This window comes from Quercus suber, unplaced genomic scaffold, assembly GCF_002906115.3.
Source record: "Quercus suber isolate HL8 unplaced genomic scaffold, Cork oak 2.0 scaffold_196, whole genome shotgun sequence".
Classification (NCBI taxonomy): Eukaryota; Viridiplantae; Streptophyta; class Magnoliopsida; order Fagales; family Fagaceae; genus Quercus; species Quercus suber.
The window spans coordinates 812,030-820,991 of NW_027069654.1; the positions used below are offsets into that span (position 1 = coordinate 812,030).

General features: G+C 28.5%; 1 long non-coding RNA gene across 1 annotated transcript; it reads left to right on the forward strand.

Annotated features, from left to right (window-relative positions):
* Positions 1 to 3,318: 3,318 nt before the first annotated feature.
* Positions 3,319 to 8,382, forward strand: LOC136069910 (uncharacterized). The gene is made up of 3 exons (XR_010631112.1): positions 3,319 to 3,383; positions 5,191 to 5,315; positions 8,313 to 8,382. It is a non-coding gene; the product is annotated as an uncharacterized LOC136069910 (long non-coding RNA).
* The last annotated feature ends 580 nt before the right edge of the window (positions 8,383 to 8,962 follow it).

Below are 8,962 nucleotides of genomic sequence, written 5' to 3' on the forward strand. Positions count from 1 at the left end.
GAAGCATTCAAAATCATTCGTGAACAGTTAAACAGTATGGCTTCCCTTACCTCCTTTAGTAGCCTTTGTTTACATTTTATTTGAAAATTTGGAATTGAAATGAAGTAACTATAATACTCCCTGATTAATGATCAAAATATAAATGATCAATTGCTATTTCCTTCTCCTTCCTCACTTTTTTTTTTTCCCTTCTTCATTTTTTTTTTTTTTCTTTTAATTTATATTTATATTTTTATGTATCACTTTAACTCCCTTTTTTTTCTCTTTTTTTTTTTAGATGTAATTTCGACACGTTAACTCCATTTTTTTTTTAGATCTCCATTAGTTATTTATTTAAATAGTTGATAAAGTGGTGATAAGATTTTAAAGAGTCCATGATCGAGTTAAATTTTAAAAAATCTTTATCTTTATTCTAAACAATTTTAATAGGATTTTCAGGAAAAATGATCTCATCAAAATTTAAATCAAACACAAACTCTAACAAACTTATGCTTTTATCTTTAATAACACGAACGCTAACTTTGGTTTGTTGATTAAATTTTTTTATTTTTTTATTTAGGTATGTAGCAACCTTGAGTTCTACTTTTTTTTTTAAAAAAAAAAAGTAATTTTGACACGTTAACTCCTTTTTTTTTTAATTTTTTTTTTATATAGATCTCCATTAGTTATTTATTTAAATAGTTGATGATGTGGTGATAAGATTTTATAGAGTCCATGATAGAGTTAAATTCTAAAAAATCTTTATCTTTATTCTGAACAATTTTAATAGGATTTTCAGGAAAAATGATCTCATCAAAATTTAAATCTAACACAAGTTCTAACAAACTTATGCTATTATCTTTAATAATACGCACGCTAACTTTGGTTTGTTGATTAAAGTTTTTATTTTTTTATATTTTTTTATTCTTGGTTTAACCCTAATTCTTTTATCTCTCTCTCAGGTTCACGTACGCACAAATTTTTGGATTGCATTGAGGAGTCATTGGAATAGAATATTAGATAAGTTTGGTGAGAGATTTTACAAGAATTATTATATGTATTAAACCATATATGTATTAAGCCTCACATAAAGTAGTTGTTATCTAAGAAATTGTTGTAAAAAAATTTCTTTTGTAATAGAAACTATATTTATCATTTGTATAATTCTACGTCAAATTCAATTTAAAATTTTTATCTTTTAAATTTCCCTAAAATTTAGCCTTTTATTTTCTTTCAAAATCAGATATGTTAGTGCCTAAATATAAGGATATGGATGAAGAAGGTATAGTAGTAGTTTTATAGTAGAAGTCTTTTTTTTTCCAAAATATGGAAGAGATTTAAAAGAAAAAAAAAGAAAGAGAGGAAAACGTGAATTTGGGTTAAAAAAAAGGGTGGTCGGGAAGTTTTTAAATGTGGGATAGAAAGTGGGATTTTTTAAAATAGTTCATGGATAGAAGATCGGATTTTTTTTTAAACGTGTAGTTTTTCTTTTTTCTTTTTGATAAACTTTTAAATAAGGATAGGGTCACACCAATTCCCCACCTTAATCTTTTAAATTTCCCTAAAATTTAGCCTTTTATTTTCTTTCAAAATTAGATATGCTAGTCCCTAAATATAAGGATATGGAAGGAGAAGTTATAGTAGTGGTTTTATAGTAGAAGTCTGTCTTTTTTTTTTTTTTTTTTCCCCAAAAATATGGAAGAGATTTAAAAGAAAAGAAGAAGAAGAGGAAAACGTGAATTTGGATGTTGTTCCTACTGCTATGAACTTAAACTACATTTAGTGTACTTTTGTTCAATAAAAAATTTAGAAGAACAACATTGATGAATTAAAATAAAAGTTCATTATTATTCCTATTGGGTTTTTGTTTAGCCACCTTTAATAATACTTTATAGTATTTTTTTTTCTTCTCAACAAACAATCATGAAGTTTTTATACAATTTTTTACTAGATACTTCTAATCATTAATTCTCAATTGTATTAGCCTTTTGTTAAGGTTAAAGCACCATTTAATACTTTATTAAAAAAAATCTCAAAGTACAATTTGGTTTTATACAATTAACGTGTATCTCTTGCCATAAAATTTTCAATTTAAGCTTTTATTTAATTATGTTATGGATGTGTAGTAAATTGCTAAATTTTAGGATTAGACAAAAAATGACAATTGTCATACATAAAATTTGAAAAAAAGAACAACATCAACAACACCAAAAAGGAAAAAACACTAAAAAAAAAAAAAATGTGGATGGGTAGTTACTAAATTTTAGGATCCTTTAAGAGCATTTCCTTTAACAAAAATCTTATTAATTTATTAATCTATAGAAAATGTTACATACCTTATAAAATACAATATAAGTATTGACTAGCCTTTGAGCACGCGCGTGCTCAGAAGGTCTTTTATTTTTTGGGTAAGAGTTAATTTAGAACATTTATTATAATTTGGAATTACTATATTTTCTAATCATAAAAAAATCTAGGGGTGTGATGAAAAATTATTTCTCCACACATGATACTCATCACATCCCTAGGTTTTTTTGTGATTGAAAAATATAGTAATATCAAATTAATCTCAAATTATAATAAATACTCTAAATTAACCCTTATCCAAAAAATAGAAAAATCTCTAAGCATGCGCTTGAGCGCGTGTTCAGAGACTAGTCTGATATAATTAATTTTACCATCCCTTTTTGACCGCCACACATTTGCATCCTAATATAATTTGGCATATATGCCTAACATTTAGGTACTTATATGAATCTAAGATTAATAAGCACATGCATTTTTTTTTTTTTGGCTTAATGAGGGGGTGGGGGGCGACCATTGTGACTCACCCCCCTAGGTGTGATGAAAAATTATTTCTCCACACATGATACTCATCACATCCCTAGGTTTTTTTGTGATTGAAAAATTAGTAATTCAAATTATAATAAATACTCTAAATTAACCCTTACCAAAAAATAGAAAAACCTCTAGCATGCGCTGAGCGCGTGTTCAAGACTAGTCTATATAATTAATTTTACCATCCCTTTTTGACCGCCACACATTTGCATCCTAATATAATTTGGCATATATGCCTAACATTTAGGTACTTATATGAATCTAAGATTAATAAGCACATGCAAATTTTTTTTTTTTTGGCTTAATGAGGGGTGGGGGGGCGACCATTGTGACTCACCCCCCTAGGGTGACCATAAGGGCACCTCCCGTTAGGAAATGTTGATTGAGCTATAGTTACTTGTGATTGAGGTAAGCATAAACGTCACCCTAGCACCACGAGAGAGATGGCAGCCAGGGGCTAGCTGTAAGAGAATTCCCACATTCCTCCTCAGGTACCTGCCAGGCTCGAGCTAGAGACCTCATAGCAGCGATCTCACACCCAAACCACCAGGCCACCCCTCTCGGAGGTAATAAACACATGTAGTTAGCTGCCCTAATAGTGGACCACATTAGAGATTTTTTTTTCTTCGACTTTTATGGGTCTGTGGGGACCCAATGCATTATACAATATTTATATATCTTTGAATTATTTGGACAAGCTTTTGAAATTACGGCCATTATATTTGATGAGTACCTTACTAGTTTGAAAAAACGATCACAATGTGATAAGATATGATGGCTGTCATTTGTGGATCACATGCCTCTGTTTTAAGCACACATCAATTTGTATTATTGTGGCATGAAAACCGACGTCCATACTATTGCATTCAACAAATAGTTAAAATCTTAACTGTAAAATTGAGAAAATTCTATTTTTTAATATATATTGATTGTGATACTATGTGATAACAAGAAATTCAAGCGCATGATCCAACCCTAAAAGTTCATTAAATTTATAAGAAAAACTCTAGAATCTATAGAAATGTAAGGAAAAACCCGAATAATATTTTTGAAGATTAATTAAACTCTGATATTCGATTTATAGCGTGAGGTTAATTAACTTATGGGTTCATAAAACTTGTTTCTCAAATAAAACCACTCCTAATTAAGCATTAATAAAATACCATATCATGAGTCTAATTTGATTTAGAAAACTCTAAAATAATATAAAAGAGATGGAAATAAAATCATGCACTTAAAATTACAAAAATAACGAAGGAAAAAAAAAAACTTCAATTATTGAAAAGAGCCACATCCCTATTCCCACTATGGCCATTTGATTAATTGTTTTTTTCTTAGTCATGTTTTCCACACTAGAAAGTACATGCGGAGGCTGTGCAACAATCCACGTGAATAATATTGACTATCTACATGAAATTTATGAAATGATGACTGATCACAATTGGTCAAACAGCAAAAGAGGGACCCCAAAAGAAAATTCCTGGTTCCCGCTTCAGTGAATATCAATGATAGCATCCGAGACTAAACTTAGTCAGAGCTTATCTTTCTAATCTTGGTCTACTAGACTAGTACATTTAAAATAATTTTTTTTGAGAATATTTAAAAATTTTAAATTGCACAATTAATTTTTTGTGCCCCTCGATATTAGCAGAGATGACATATGTATAGTTAATAATATATTAAAGGAAATATATACGATATTATTTATATTTATATTTAATAGTATGTTTATGTTATTATAGAATAATTTTAATAAGATATTTAATTTAAAAAAAATATAACTTTTTATAAGATATTTAATTTTAATAAGATATTTAAATACAATATATTTATAGTGTGTGTGTGTCTATATATATATATATATATATATAATTTTTTTGTGATCTTTTCAAGTAAAATAATACGTGAATATGAATTATGCATATGCATGTAAATACGATATAATCTATATATTTTATGAATTATACCTAATGCTTCCTCCATGATTTTTTTTTTTTAATTTTAATTTTTATGGTTAAAAAATTGGAGAGGGGGGTGAGGTGTTTGAGAATTAATCCTGAACATCTTTGTTCCATATATCACAAGATGTAAATTAAGATTCAAAATTTTTAGCAATGATCAATTTAAATCTCATTAAGAAGTAGTAATTTACTCTCTTTAGATTAGGAAGTAACTTAGCAAATGCTAAATAAAGTGATATCTTAGGGAAAATGTCTTCATGCCTTTATATTTATTGATTTATCGTCACATATGTTTCCACATGCATGGCCCTAAGATCTCTTGCTTTCTCTAACACGTCTATGCTCACGTCTATGCTTATTATTTTCCACACAAAAGAATCTTCATGTCCTTACGTTTGTTTTTCGTCGATAGGTCTCTCACACTAATTGCATAATTAAAGCATTCAGCAAAAAAAACATAAGAAATGCAAAACAACAACAACACATCAAAAACAACGACATCAACATCTCGATCGACGCTTGGTCCCAAGGAAAAAGGTAACGGTTTTTTGGGTCCATTTTGACATTTGTGAGAAGGTTGTATGTTGATGTTCTGTCTGGACTTTTCAATGCTGATCCGGACTTTTCAATGCTGATCCGGACCACTTCTGAGGAAAAACAAGATTTTTTTTTTTTTTCATCTATTTCTTACTTTTAATTTATTTAGCATTTTTTTTTTCATTAATATACTATTTGTTTTCAATTCTAACTTACAATTTTTCAGAACATAGCTTCAAGTGATTATTCAAAATATATGAATAATTATATCTTATATTTATTTATTTCATTATAATAAATAATTGTTCAAAGTATTATTTCTTCCCAAAAAAAAAAAAAATTTCTTAACCTTATTTCTTCAAGAGCTGGATAGCATCTAATGTGATGCTAAGCATATTTGCATGATGCTTAAGGTATATATGATTAAATTCTACAGCTACATTTATTTTTTAAAAAATATTATTTCTTTTATTGTTATTATGATTATTTTATAATTTAGATTAAATATTATAAATCTAAAGTTTTATAACCTGTCATGTCATTTTAAATTTTAGGTTAAATAAAGTAAATTGAAAAGAATATATTAAATAATTTATACATGAGAGCATATATTAGACAATTTTAGATATGCCTGAGAAAATCACCTATTGTTGTAACTATTAAATAAAAAAATTGTCATGTTATTAAAAGTTTTATATGAAGTGACAATTTATAGACCGTTAGATCTTAAAAATAAAATCTTAATCATTTTCCAATTAAAACAAGAATCTTCCTTATCATGAAATGTTTTTCTTTTAAATTCGATCAAAGGCATATTTTAGATAATTAAAATATTTGACGTTGTTATTGTTTAATATATATGTGTGAGTGAAATCTCACACATTAAATAGTAATAAGAATAGTGAGTTGTTAATATAACATTATTAAACTCAAATCTATTAACTTTAGTTTTTGGGTTAAGTGGTGTTATATATATTATATTAATTATTCAATTAGAGTATCTCTAATGTGTTATCTCCCCAACCGTCATTGTGTTCAATATTGTATGGAGAGAGAGGTTAGAGAAGGTTACTTTTCCCCCTTTTTGTTAATTATATTATATTAAGGACATAGTTTATGTCCAATGCATTAGTGCATTGGACATATTACTAGGTAGCACCAATAACAAAAATAATATTATTGGATTACTACATGTATAGATAACGTTTATATTAAAAATGGTTGTCTATACGTGTAGTAGTCTAATAATATTATTGTTGTTATTGATGCTACCTTATTGTTATTATTGGTGTTAACTGAACACATATCTGCATTCTAATATGTTTAGTGTGCTGATATACTAGACACAACTTAACCCTTATATATTTGTAATAATCCAATAATATTATTATTGTTATTGGTGCTACCTAGCGGTTTGTTTTGGACACATAATCACATCCTAACATATCCAATACACCGATGCATTGAACACGAGCTTAACCCTTATATTAAATAATTGTCTATATGTGTAGCAATTAATCCAATAATATTATTGTTGTTATTGGTGTTACCTAGTTGTTTGTTAATAATACCCATCAATTTTCTGGCCGTTAAAAATAAGAAAACTTTCTCTGTTTTTAATGCATATATAGATGATTTTCAAGGTTCCAAATTCCAATCCCCACCATTAGTAGTTAGAGACTATGAACTATACAGATTGTCGTGTTATTAGCCACCTTTGGTTGGTAAGTTATACAGTCGTTACATATATCTGAAGAAAGGTTATATTATTTTTTTCTTCCTTCCGGTCTCTACCATGCACGTGTACAGCAGCCTATAGCTAGCCATCCAGTCAGAGCATGAAATTTTTAAGTGGAAGTTACAGCGAAGTTGTGCTGTTTTGGGGTACTTAAAGATAACTCATTTAGACCAACTTTGTTTTAATTGACCCACACCAACCCACCAATGGCTAAGTTTAATTTGGACCCCAAAATTTCATATATATATATTTTTGGCCAAAATGGGAATATACTCATGTCGGCGAAAAGTTTCAGCAAAATACTCTATTTTTGAAATTATTTAGGGATATATCCTTATTCTGAAACTTAATTTTTAAAAAATCGAGTTATAGCCAAATTAAACTTATTTAAAAAAAAAAAAATTGTGGAACTTGAGTTCCATTCCAAACTAAAACTCGATTTTGATAAAATCAAGTTTCAAAATATGGACATATTTTTAAATAGTTTCAGAAATGAGGCATTTTGTTGGAATTTATTACCGAAAGAAGTATATGCCCATTTTGTCTATATATTTTTATATAAAAGTTCTCCCATATAATAAGAATCCAAATAAGTAAACGACAAGGGAGTAGATGAGACTTGAGGGTGATGATAAATCAAATAATTCTAGCTTTTAAAATTGAAGACATGCAGAAGAAATATGCTTTTGTCAAGTTGAATAACGCATGGCTGATAACTTGAAGGTGATGGCTCTGATGGCTTCCTTGATGTCCTCTATACCCTTTTTGATAATGCATGGATATTAGCCACCAAGGCTTCAAACAAAATTGGCTCAAATGAAAATTTAATTGACATTTTCATTGTCAGTCGTTCCTCCTCACCTACCCTCCAGCGTCACAAAATCTGTCTTTACGTGAAAAGTATGAATCATGAATAATTGGTACGTTAAATACCAATAAAAAATTCACGGGAAATTGGAGAATCTCATAGTATATATTAGGGTAAGTGTGCATGGGAGTTTTGTAAGTTATTAGCAACTTATTATTCCTATAGCTAGAGAGTGTTCCATATTGGTGCTTAAAATGGAGGGTTTGTGCCATCATTATAGGTTCTTAATAGTAACACTAGTAGTACTTTCTGGGCTTCGGCAATCTTATTCTTCAACAACCACTCGGCAGTTTGAATTTAATGTAAGCTGATATTCAGAAACTTCAACATACATCTTCCATCGCAGCCAATATTGGCAAGTTTTTTAAGCATTATGGTTTTGTTTTTTCAGATTGAGTGGAAGAAGGTAACACGTTTGTGCCACACAAAACCACTTCTAACAGTGAATGGGGAGTACCCAGGTCCAACCATTGCTGTCCATGAAGGTGATAATGTTGAAGTGAAGGTTACTAATCGCGTTTCCATGAACACTACCATCCATTGGTGAGCATACCGAATCTAATTATGTTGGGTTTAATTATGAGCTTAAAAAATGTCACTATTTTTACTTCTTAGCATTAAGTGAATTTGTTCATCATGAATATTTTCTATTTGAAATTGATTAATTTTATGATTTAGATTGAATATTATAAACTTAAAGATTTATTTAATTTTAAATAATATAACATTTTATTCAGTACTAGAGTGCTGATTAAGCACTGATCAACCTTCATGCTTTATTTAAAGGGTAGGTATCTAATTAGAATCCTTTTTATTTTAATTACGAGTAATACTACATACATAAACTATTTTACAATATTTTTACAAACTGTTAATGTGGCAAATTATTACTAGTTCTAATATGGGTCTATCACTAACATCACATTTTTATTTGTAATAACTATTTGAAAAATACTAAAATTACAGTAACAGCTTGTAAAAATATTATAAAATAGTTTATGTTTATAGCATTGTCCTTTAATTAATACTCTATGAACACCA